Here is a 13,044-nt window from a genome sequence, read left to right on the forward strand (position 1 = left end):
TGGCTGGTAACATCCTCGAGTCTGTCCTGAAGAATTCCAAGGGGAATTTCATTTTATCTAATAACATAGATGTGACGTGAGTATAGTGGCATGGTTTCACTGTGAGAGTATGTTTCATACTGCTGTGAAAATTATCATTAAGGCCACGCAAAAGGATCTGCTTTGGTGAATATAATCATGGTGTTTGTTTGTGTATGGAACATGTCTTTTCATAAATCTAGGTCACATAAAGGCAGATGTTGGCATCTGAGACCCCACATTGTGGTAAAAAAACACAATGCAGCTTTTGGAGAGCATTTTTGGATTAGGATTTTAAATCGCACAATGGCCATATCTTTGAAGGGCTTCAGAAAAAGAACCTTCTAGAAAACAATTAAAAACTGAACGCACCTAAAACTCAATTACCTGCTACTGAAATAAAAAAAAACATTCTAAATGCACTGTTCCACTGTAACAAAATGTTATTTTCACACTATATCATGTTATGCAAATGTATTGCTTAAATGTATTTTGGCTTACGTGTATTAAAACCACCATACCTGGGAACTTTCCCCAGAATTTACAGGAATCACAATTTACCAAGCCCTTGGGGCATCTTATGTTCTCTGGGCTGAAGCAGTGATATTTCAGTCCTTTTTTTTCTTGATGGGTAAGTCCCATCATTTTTATTAGTAGTATTGCACTAGAAAAATATTTCTAAAATATTATGTTCTTTGTTTACTTAATGTTTTCAGGCAGCTTTTATATTAGCTATTTGTAGCTGTGTTGCCTTATCCCAATCTATAAGAAAACATCTTGTGACTTGTTGTAAACAATAAAATACTTTGGTCTTAATCATCCAGACCCAAATAATGATTAATGAGAACCTATGGAGGAAGGGATTTCATTGAACATGCATGACTTCATTAGCATTGCCATAAAGAGCCAGCTTGGTGTGGTGTTCGAGAAGGGAAAGTCATCCAAAATATTACATGATAGCCTAAAATGGCAGCCTTCAGGTCTGCAGATAAAAGAGGTTTATTAGAACACCTATGTTTTCTTTAATGTTAAGCTTCATTACTGTATGTAGCACTCTAATGCTTAAAGAGAAAAAAATATAGAAACCTAAAACAGAGAGTGGTACTCTGACTTTGAGTTTTCTCACTGATTTTTAAAAATGAAAACCATGCATACTATGTTGGTCCAAAGTGAAAAGGGTCTGTTCAAAGGCCACAACAATCAAACAAACGAGTCAAATAAGAATGCTTAAAAAAAGGAATGTACCTTATACTGTCATCCAGATTAGGAAGGTATTGCGAAGTTTGTGAATCTACCTTTCCATTTAGATTAGAATAAATTACTACATTCTATAGCTTTATGAGAACCAATGTCATTTTAGGACTGCACCTTTTATCTGCTTTTGGAACCATTTTTGGTTACAATATTCAGTTTGATGTTACAATTACTTGTTAGCTTTAGTATAGTACTTTAGGACTTTAGCTCCTATTAAAGTTTTCTTTGACTTGTGAAGAAGTTAATGCTCACTATGACACAAAAAAGACTCCTTCTGACTTCTGGATCAACACCTAGCAATTCAAGTTGTCATGTTATCCTTTTTTGTTACAATGGTGCATGTTGGTCGGTCACTGACTTTCTCTTAATTTTAAAGGGCTTTCATATATCTAAGACATGTAAATAATGTTCAAGGTCTGAGACACAACATTTCAGCTATAAATACCAGCCATACAAACTATTCAAACAGTTGCATTTTTTCTCCTGCATACAATCTATAATATTCTCAGAAAGTTGTTATTTTTAAATCCAAGTTTACATTCATGTGAAAAACTTGGCAATATCTGTGGGGAACTTTTAGGCTTCTGGCACATTAAACATATACCTTTTTATGACAACGTGGGTTAATCATGAGATAGTAAAGTGAACTTATATGATATAATATGGCTTCAATAATGAATCATAAATGTAAGCTGTCATACACAAAAGCATAGTTCTACAATGCAAAATCAGCCATTGAACACTTGTAGCTATCTGCATTCTTTCAGAGTTAAATGTTTGAAACATGAGATGAAACATTTCAAAATTGGCATACATGTTTTTCTTAATAGCATTTCCGAATATGGATTGGGTTGGAAAGACTTTGTTTAAGAATATTCATGAATCCTCATGTCTGTGTATCTCAAACTAACCCTCAGATATGGATGCTCTGTGTTCTATGAACAAAGACATCAAAATGTTTAAAAATATTTAAATATTTCCATGGCTAGTAAAGTTGGTGATCTTGACCTGCATACTGTAAAAATTTGAAAAAATCAATTTGTAGATCAATGTAATTACTAGTTAGTAGGGGTGTTCCTCAAAAAGGATCTGCCACATTTCCCAAATTTTGCATTTTGCAGAAAAGGCTATATAATGTTGTTTACTTAAACTAAAATATCAATATATTTAAAGCTACCTTATAGGTGTACGATAGGTGAAAGGCACCTTAATTTCTATTTCTCAGGATGTACATGATTACTTTTCCCTGTATGAATTATTGTTAAGCTGCTGGTTGTTCAGTGGACTGGGTGAAGACAAGATAGAAAACTTCAGTATAAAAAGATGATTAGATAGACTTGGACAGATTTTGTTAAACTTGTCAATTTGTACGAATGTCTGAAAGCGAGGAGGGGACCCAAGCAAACAAATTATATTGAGCTCAGAGTCATGCTCTCTCTCACACGCTTTCACTTACTCTCTCACACTCTCTGTTAATGTCTTCCTACTTCTCCACTTCTGATAGGTCCCTTTAAATTTACATGGTGTCCCCCTTTTCCCATCCCAGCTATTTTCTGGGTGCAGAATATGCATTTAGTGTTTTTATTTTCTTGACAGACCCATCGTCTAATGAGGGCTAAAGAAAAGAATAAAGACTTCCTCACCCAAACCCCAATAATGAGACTCACACATTCTCTTGTTGTCCACAGCTTTATTATAACGATAAATAACATAATAAACATACCATTGATAAGTCATTGTCCAAACAGCAAACCATAACAATGTCATCCCTTATACATTCCCCCATCATACCAATAACACAAAGACAGATAAATTGACAAAAGAATAAACCATCGCACACTTCAACATACCTGAAGCTTTTTAGTGTTCTGCTTGTAGTTTCACACAGGGTGTCCTAGTTAACAAGCAATTCAGGCAGCATTTACATACTGACTGAACTCTCTATGCGCTCCTTTTATTTGTACACACAGACCATTTTGGATGGACTTGCCCCCCTGAGGGCTATCTGTTACACAAATAGGTATATATGAAACAGAAAGTCCCAGCTAAACATAATCTTAGAATTTGTCTGGAGGATGTTGAATGCCAAGCCTTAATAGCCACAGACTTTTTTTTAGCTTGAGCATAGGTAGTTTACAAAAAATGGTTGAAATTGAACAACCTATTTGTATTTGAGAGGAATAAACAGAGTTCCTATAATGTTTCTGCCCTGGAGGATGTGTCTCAGTCCAATATAAGTGCTATTATGGAATCATCTAGGAGTAACAACAACTCAGACACAAAGCAGTTAGATCATGCATACTCAGAGAGCTGGGCCGCTGAGTGCTGAAGCACATAACGCAAGAAGTCGTCAGTTCTCTGTAGCCTCACACTCTGCAAACTGCCTCTGGAAGTAACACCCGCACAAAAGCTTTTTGTTGGGAGCCAGGCATATGCTGGAGTGGGGTAAAGCACATTGTCACAGGACTCTGGAGCGGTGAAACGTGTTCTTTGGAGTGATGAATCGCACATCAGAAGCCTGGGTTTTGTGGATGCCAAGAGAACTCAATGTACCAGAATTCATAGTGCCTACTGTAAAGTTTGGTGGATGAGGGATAATAGACTGGGGCTTTTTTTCAATGTTTTGGGAAGGCCCCTTTGTTCCAGTTAAGGTTAATGTTAACGCTACAGCCTACAAAAACATTTTAGACAATTATATGCTTCCAATTTGAGGCACCAGTTTGTGGAAGGCCCTCTCTTGTTCCAGCACAACTTTGCAAAAAGTAAGGTCTATAAAGACATTGTCTGAAAAGTTTGGTATGGAGAAACTCACCTGTCCTGCACCCACAATGAGCCTTCTCAGCCAACATCAGTGCTTGACCTTACAAATGCTCTTTTGGCTGAAAGGACACAAATTCCCACAGGCACACACCAAAATCTCGAGGAAAGCCTTCCCAAAAGAGCAGATGTTGTTATAGCCACAAAGGAGGGGGCAGCTCCGTGAATGCCCATGGTTTGGAATGGGATGTCAAACAAGCTCATATAGGTTTGATGGTAATCTTCTATTAACTAATCTATTATATTTGGTTAGCATTTTCTCACTATATGTATTTTTATTTGAGTAAATGCTTGGAGCAGAATATTGTCCTGTCCCTAGGAGATTTAGATTGACAGAAAGATATTGTATAACAAAAGAACAGGTTGGAACTTGAACATTTAGCATTTGCTGCCAGTAAACAAATTGTAAATCTAAACGTGTTTACAATTATTATTTTTCTACAAATTGCTAACACATCAAATTCATGAAAAAAATCACCTCTATTTATCTATATCACAAATATATTAACAGATCACAAGTAGATGTAAAACTTATACCAAACCAGCAAACAATGGATTGCTTAGGTCATCCAATCAATGATTTATACACAAAAACAGCTCTTACATTTTGTATTTTATTTGCTATATTCATCCTTAAACAAATCAAACGTATTTGTGTAAGGTAATTGACCAAATTCATTTGATTTGTGGATGAAAAAGAGGAACCATAATAGTTTCTAAAGAAACATTACCCAACATTATTACCGGTTGATGTCTACAATCAGAAACATACAAAAAGTATGAGAAAGGACAAAATAAGTACTCTGAAGGAAATTACATATTTAGTCTGTATTAGAGAAAACAAATAAACCTGTATGTTTATTTGTAAATGAAGGTGCTTATTGTAGAAAGACAAACCCAAATGTACAGAGTTTTGTAACCCCCTCTTTTAAAATAAAGAATAATGTAATTACCAATAATGTATTGTCTTGCTACAATTTGTAGCTTGAATGTCACAATCAATGCATTAAAAGTGTTCCCATCATAACATGACATTCCTAAACCACAGTTCTAAGGAGGCAGATTCCATTATTTGCACATGAAAGAAAATATGGAGTAAATCTCAGCAGTTTTTAGTACAAGAAAAGTACCAATTACGGAATGTCCTTTCTTCCTTTACAGGCTAAATCTGACCATATCCCCCCCAAAACAGGTACTTGCCAAAGCCAATCTGACCTTCTTCAGAGATATGTTCAAGACAGAGGACAACCCCTTCATGACAAAGCCCATACATGTACGGGCTCACACTGCATTTTCCTTAAGGGGTTAAACATTTGTTTCCCTTTTAAAGTTTTGTTAGGGGATCATATGTGCATTCCCAAGAGGAGTTTCTCAGCATTGTTGCCAAGGGTTATAATCACATAAATTATCACTGCTGGCACAAACATTAGTAGTCAACTAATAACTTTTAGTTAGCGAGTCCTTCTGCATCGAGCATTCCCAATCAGATTAATAACTTGCATTTTTAAGACCCACCTGAAAACAAGAAAGAAATTCCTTAAATGGTTTGTCACCATCTTCCCCCTTTTCTCATCTGACTAATAAGGAATTAGAAATGTGTTTGTAGCTGACGCAACACAGAAAGAATGTGGCCCATTTTTTTTAACAGTAGTTGTTATTTGCTGTTGTTACTGAAAAATCAAACACATGTTGTTAGCTGATGAGATATAATAGCTTCTCACTATCCTAGTGCAGTTCTGGATTTATGATATCATATCTAGGAGACTCACATTAAAAAAACATTATGCTTTAACCAAAGGCATATTTGCTATTTTTGTTTGACAAAAGAGTCATTTATACACATGGACATGTACTATGTCCGTTTATGTTATGGTCTAACTGTCTACCAATATAATCAGAAATAAAGGAATAGTAAACCAAAACCCGTTTGTTTAGAAGTCACTTAAAACATTTAGACTTGAACAAAGTATGTACTGAACGTGCAAATTACAAATGTAAACGCTCAGATGCCATGCACAAGATATTGTTTTTTCCTTTACTAAAAAAGTTGGTGTTGTCAATTGCAAGAGTTACTGAAGTGAGTGATGGTCAGGGCTGGACTGATGATGACAGGGTGGCCCAGGCAGTTTAAGACTGGCAGCCACCTGATGACGTGGCCGGCTATGTTTATTAGCTTTGTGTTTAAGTTCTGATGAGTAAGGCACTATGAATAATGTCTTTGCCTCACAATACTTGGAAATTCATAATTCAATAATTCATAATTCAATAATTTTCCCAAGGCCTAAAACTGGAGTTCAACTTTAGACAAACTCGATGAGTGTGAGCTGTCAGCGTGTTTTCTTCAGGTTAACAATTTGAGAGTGAACAAGCCTGATTAGATTGAGTTGGGGCTAAATTGGGCCTCAGTAGCCTTTTACTTAATAACCTGACAAAAAATTTTAGATAAAAAAAATCTCATGGTTATGCTCGGCCAGCCCTATGGCATGTAAACAGACCCACAGAATAAGATATGACCAGTTTACAGTGCGGCATTTCAGTATTTGTAGAGGGTTTTTTTTGGATATTTTTCTCAATATACTGTAAAGCCATTTTCTGCAGCTTATTAGCAAGAGACGTGGTTAAACGTGAGAGTACAGTCAAAAACAATGAATGCTGACTGTGTTTTTGAGATGCTATTTTTTGTTGTTGTTCTGGCTTACCTATCGCACTGTTAGCAGCCAACTCTAAGAACAGCAACATAAATATGGCTGTTACCAGGGGTCAAGTGCAGTTAATACCATCGACAATACGGCTTAGTTTAATTTTGATTATTGGGTAATTTATAGGGGAAGTGAAAAAAAGGCTTTGTAAGTACTGTAACAAACCTTTTAAACATTGTATCACTCTCAATTGACACATCTAAGACTAAAATTAGAGGTAGGTAGGTAGGGGTAGAAGAAGTCCCCTTGTCCTGACGAGTCTTCAGCCAAAATACCACATGTTCTGTTCTGACTCCAAACTGGCCTGCCAGAGCTGGAATGTGTATTTACTGCTTTCTACTTTGTAGTTGATCCTTCTATTTCTGTTGCATTTCTTAAATTCTCTGTTTTATTGAGCTGAAACAAAGAATTTAATGAAGACCAGAATCAATACTGAGCAATACAATCCCTGTCTAATCCAGTAAATGAATGTTTACCCAATGGTATCTGTAAAAAAAAGTGTATAAATTACATTTATGCTCTAAAAACAAAAGGAAAACAAAAGCTGCCAGCGCGCTTTACAATGGTGAATATGTTTCATACAGAAGAACTATATTATTCCATGGTACTCCTATTAGGCTATAAAATATACGCCTGTTTAATATTTGTTTTACAGTATGATTTGTGAATTGTCTTACATAAATTTGTTTTTTGAAAGGCCTGTATCTGGGACTCTTCACAATATGATTCTATTAAAGTGATCTGCTTGCAGTTACAGCAATGTGCCAGCAATAAACATAGCACATCAACACATCAGATGCCAACCCCAAAACAGCCACTTTACCTAATGTAACCAGATGTTCCAAGGGGATAAGGCATTGCTATCTAGAATAATGAAGCTGATGTACACTCACTGGCCACTTTATTAGGTACACCTGTTCAATTGCTTGTTAACACAAATAGCTAATCAGCCAATCACATGGCAGCAATGCGATGCATTGTAAACGTGGTCAAGACAACTTGCTGAAACTGAGCATCAGAATGGGAAGAAATGGGATTTAAGTGACTTTGAACATGGCATGGTTGTTGATGCCAGACGGGCAGGTCTGAGTATTTCAGAAACTGCTGATCTACTGGGATTTTCACACACAACCATCTCTAGGATTTATGGAGAATGGTCCAAAAAAGAGAAAATATCCAGTGAGTGGCAGTTGTGTGAACGAAAATGCCTTGTTGATGTCAGAGGTCAGAGAATGGGGAGACTGGTTCGAGACTCAACAGTAACTCAAAACACTTGTTACAACCAAGGTATACAGAATACCATCTCTGAACATACAACACATCGAACCTTGTAGCAGATGGGCTACAGCAGCAGAAGACCACACCGGGTGCCACTCCTGTAAGCTAAGAACAGGAAACTGAGGCTACAATTCACACAGGCTCACCAAAGACAATGCAAGACTGGAAGAACGTTGTCTGGTCCGATGAGTCTTGACTCGACATGGATCCATCCTGCCTTGTATGAACAGTTCAGGCTGGTGGTGGTGGGGCAATGGTGTGGGGAACATTTTCTTGACACACTTTGGGCCCCAAAATCTCTGAGGAATATATCTAGCACCTTGTAGAAAGTATGTCACGCAGAATGAAGGCAGTCCAAAAGGGGGTCCAACCCGGTACTCGCAAGGTGTACCAAATAAAGTGGCCAGTGAGTGTATACCTGAGACATCAGTTTGCCCTAAAACCTAGAACACATAGCTGTAAATAAACGCACGAATAAAGAATTGATAAAAATCATATCCGACCATCAAAAAGTAGTTGTAAATAGCCAGTGTTCAGTAAAATATAGGGTAAACAAATGAGCCAACAACAAGGTTCAATATAATGCCCAACGTTGTAAGTTCATACACATGTATAATGCTGCAGGCTAACTAACTACTTGCATTTGCAAGGGGACACCGACATCTACATACCCAGATACACACATAGTCACACACACTAACATATCCAGACACACACAAGCAGACGCACACTCACACTAACACATACTCACTCAGATACTAACACAACCAAACATGTTAACACACACAGACTCATACACTTACACACTAGTAACATATCCAGACACATGCACTAAGATATACAGACAACCACACTAACACAAACACACACAGTAACCAGTGGTGTCGCTACAGGGGGGCAAGGGGGGGCAATTGCCCCCCTAGGTTAATCCTTGCCCCTGCTGTTGCCCCTCTGCCGAATTTGGAATAAAGTCGCAATGCGACTTTAAATCCCGTCTTTTTTATTTATTTATTTTTAATGCAGAGGAGAGAGAGGGGCGCCTAGCAACGAGGCAGCCAGGGCAACCGATCTTACGTGGGCCGCACCTCGAGCCCTGCTACTTACCTGTGGGAGGGTCTTCTGTACTGCATAGAGGAAGCGGAACCTAGCAGAGTTGACGTGACATCACATGACTCTGCTCCAGTCCTGCTTCCTCTGTGCAGTACCAGAGAACGCAGAGGGAGGCCGCACCCTCTGCTGAAGTCTGTGAGCGGCATCGAGGAGCTGCAGTGCAGGTAAGGGGGTGGGGAGGGTGTTTGAATGAGTATGCGTGATTGAGGGAATTAATCTGTGAATGAATGAGTATATGAATGAATGAGTGTGTGTGTGATGGCATGGATGTGTAAGTGCTGGAACCTAGGCATGATGGGACTGTGATTGCTGTTAGCAATCACACTCCTATCATGCCAAGTCAGCCAATACATGCTGAAACCTAGCTAGCTGCCCCCCCTTGTGTATTGATGCTGCCAGCAGTATGGGGTCTACACATCACTTACAGCCACCCTGTACCAGCATGTACTGGCTGACTTGGCATGATAGGAGTGTGATTGCTAACAGCAATCACAGCAACCACAGTCCCATCATGCCTAGGTACCAGCATTTACTGGTTGCCTGGGTATGATAGGAGTGTGATTGCTGTGTGTTCAGTGTGGACGCCAGGGCTGGCTTTGGGGTATGCAACCTATGATCTATGCCTGTAAGTTAGGGGGTTTTAAATATACCTTTTAATGACGTGTTTTTATGTGAATTCCAATTGATCTATACCTGCAAAGCTGGGTTTTTGCGTTATTCTGTAGATCCATATCTATATATTTCCATACATTATTTATGTATACCTGCAAATACAGTGTTTGTATGTCTTATTCAGTTGATTAATACCTGCAATGCTGTTTCCATGTATTTATTTGATCTATACCTGCAATGTTACGTTTCATATATTATTATTGTATACCTGCAAATACAGGATTTGTATGTCTGATTCTGTTTATTTGATATATACCTTCAGTGCTGAGATCACAAGTGAATTTCAGTTGATCTATACATGCAAAGCTTGGTTTGTGTGTTAATGTGTTGATCTATACCTGCTATCGGCAACTGGGGCTAATATTAATATACCGTATTTGCTCGATTATAAGACGAGGTTTTTTTCAGAGCAAATGCTCTGAAAAATACCCCTCGTCTTATAATCGGGGTCGTCTTATAATCAGACCTCAAATAGAGGTCTGATTAGGAGACTAAGATCCAGATCCCCCGCATCGCTGCAGGGGACCTGGATCCTCCTGTCGTCGCCCCCCCCTCCTCCCCACACACTTACCGGTGCTTCCGGAGGTGAAGTTGGCAGCGGGGGTTTGTATGCGTCCGTCGCAAATACCTTCCCCGACTGTCAGAGATCAGAGTTCCAGAGTTCCTGATCTCTGACAGCCGGGGAAGGTATTTGCGACGGACGCATACAAACCCCCGCTGCCAACTCCACCTCCTTCCGGCTGCCGCGGAATGAGACGTCAACCCGCTGCCCCGGCAATACAGCAGGAAATTGGAAGCACCGGTAAGTAAGTGTGTGTGTGTGTGTGTGTGTGTGTGTGTGTGTGTGTAGGGCATTTCTGGAATGCCTTACACCCCTATATGCCACTCTGCCCCATAATATGCCTTTTAACCCCCTAAATGCCAGAGTGGCATATAGGGGTATAAGGCATTTCTGGAGGCAGAGTGCTCTATATAATGCCTTTTAACTCCCTTAATGCCACTCTGCCTCCTGGAATGCCTTATACCTCCCTATGTGCCACTCTGCCCCATAATATGCATTTTAACCCCCTAAATGCCAGAATGGGATATAGGGGTATAAGGCATTTCTGGAGGCAGAGTGGCACATAGGGGGTCAAAAGGCATACCATGGGGCACAGTGGCATATAGAGGGTTAAAAGGCATATCATGGGCCACAGTGCCATATTGGTGTGGCAAGCCTGGGGGCAGATGTGCGTAACTGGGGGACAGGTTGGAAAATACAAGAAATAAAAACAAAAAAAAAATATTTTTCTCTATCATAGCTTTTATTAAAAAAAAATAGTTTACATGAATTAACATTTACTGGTAAAACTTTTTTCCTTTAGGGTCGTCTTATATTCAGGCTTTTTCTTTTTTTCCTAAGTTAATATTCAGATTATGGGGGGTCGTCTTATAATCAGGGTCGTCTTATAATCGAGCAAATACGGTATATGGGCAACAGGGGCAAAAACACTAAGGGGGGTATAAATGACAATGCAGTGTGAAAAATCCATCCTGATGCAGACGTCTGTGACGTGGATTGTGTCCTGCTGTTTGTGTGTTTTTGGTTATCAGTGTAGCAGAGCCTGTCCTCGGGTGTGTGTGTATAGGTGTTGGTGTGGCAGAGCCTGTCCTGGTGTGTGTTTGGGTGTTGGTGTGGCAGAGCCTGTCCTGGTGTGTGTGTTCAGTTGTCAGTGTGGCAGAGCCTGTCCTAGGGTGTGTGTTTGGTCGTCAGTGTGTCAGAGCCTGTCCTGGTGTGTGTGTGTTTGGATGTGGGTGTGGCAGAGCCTGTCCTGATGTGTATGGGTGTCTGTGTGGCAGAGCCTGTCATGGTGTGTGTTTGGTTGTCGGTGTGGCAGAGCCTGTCCTGGTGTGCGTGTCTGGGTGTTGGTGTGACAGAGCCTGTGTTGGTATGTGTGTTTGGTCATCTGTTTCCTGGCACTTAACTTACAGGAGGAATTATTTAATTTATATTTATCCAGAGATAAAATGCCCTCCTGAAGTTGTAGTGACTTCAGGGGACAAAACGTCCAAGGCCCTGAAATCATTTAGTGGAAAAGTTATTTATTGTGTTATAATATTTATTTCGAGGATTAGTCGCACTCAATTGTGGCTTCAGGCTTCCCATGTTGAATGATCAAGTATTATTTTAGCCCAATAACAAAAGTATAATTCCATAGCACATTACTTTTGGAAATTATGAATGCCCCCCCCCCAGTTTGACTGTGGTATCTTGTGTGCCCCCCCCATATATTGTTTCTAGAGTCGCCACTGACAGTAACATACCTACACACATACTAGCATACCCATACCTTAACATGCTAGCACACTAACATACCCAGACACATACACACACATAAGCAGACACACACTAACATACACAGACACTAAAATACCCAGTCACACACAACTCATTTACCATGGAGAAGTGTCAGCCTGTCCTTAATGCAGCTTGCACACAGCGCACCACTTCCACTAGATTACGCAACATGCCGTTATGTGACCCTGCCCAAAAGAACATGCCTTGGGGCAGCCTATTGCCGCCCCTGTCAAAGTGCAGCATAGGTCCCATGGACCCACCATGACCCAAGGGCTGGCTCTGAACTTAAACGTGTATTGAAGATTAGGTAGAGGAAACATCCCGACTATACCTCCCAACTGTCTCTATTCAGGAGGGACAGTCCACTCAGATCCCTATGTCCCTTTTTCCACCTCTTGATGTCCCAGATTAGGAGCTCAGAATGATAGGTGTGTTCTACTTAGTAAGACACAATAACAAGTACAGAATACATCAGGAATTTTGTTTATAAATAAAAAATATATATATATATATATATATATATGTTACTGTGAAAGACCGAAATTGGTGAATGTCGACTTTCACCGGTGAATGTCAACACATACCAAATACGTTGGTGAAAGATCGAATATTTCATTTCATGATATTATATTCGGACACTCACCGGTGAATGTCGACAATCACAGATATGCTCTGGTGGAGGTCGAAAAGAGTACATTCGGACCCTCACCGGTGTATGTCGGAGACAAATAGGCGACTGGCTGTCTCCCGCTGCTGTCAGTCCGTATGCCAAATCCTTTGTTCTGCTGTCAGTCTGTATGCAACTCCCGCCAAATCCTTTGCTCTGCTGTCAGTCCGTATGCCAAATCGTTTGTTCTG

The sequence above is a fragment of the Spea bombifrons genome, chromosome 4 (assembly GCF_027358695.1).
Source record: "Spea bombifrons isolate aSpeBom1 chromosome 4, aSpeBom1.2.pri, whole genome shotgun sequence".
NCBI lineage: Eukaryota > Metazoa > Chordata > Amphibia > Anura > Pelobatidae > Spea > Spea bombifrons.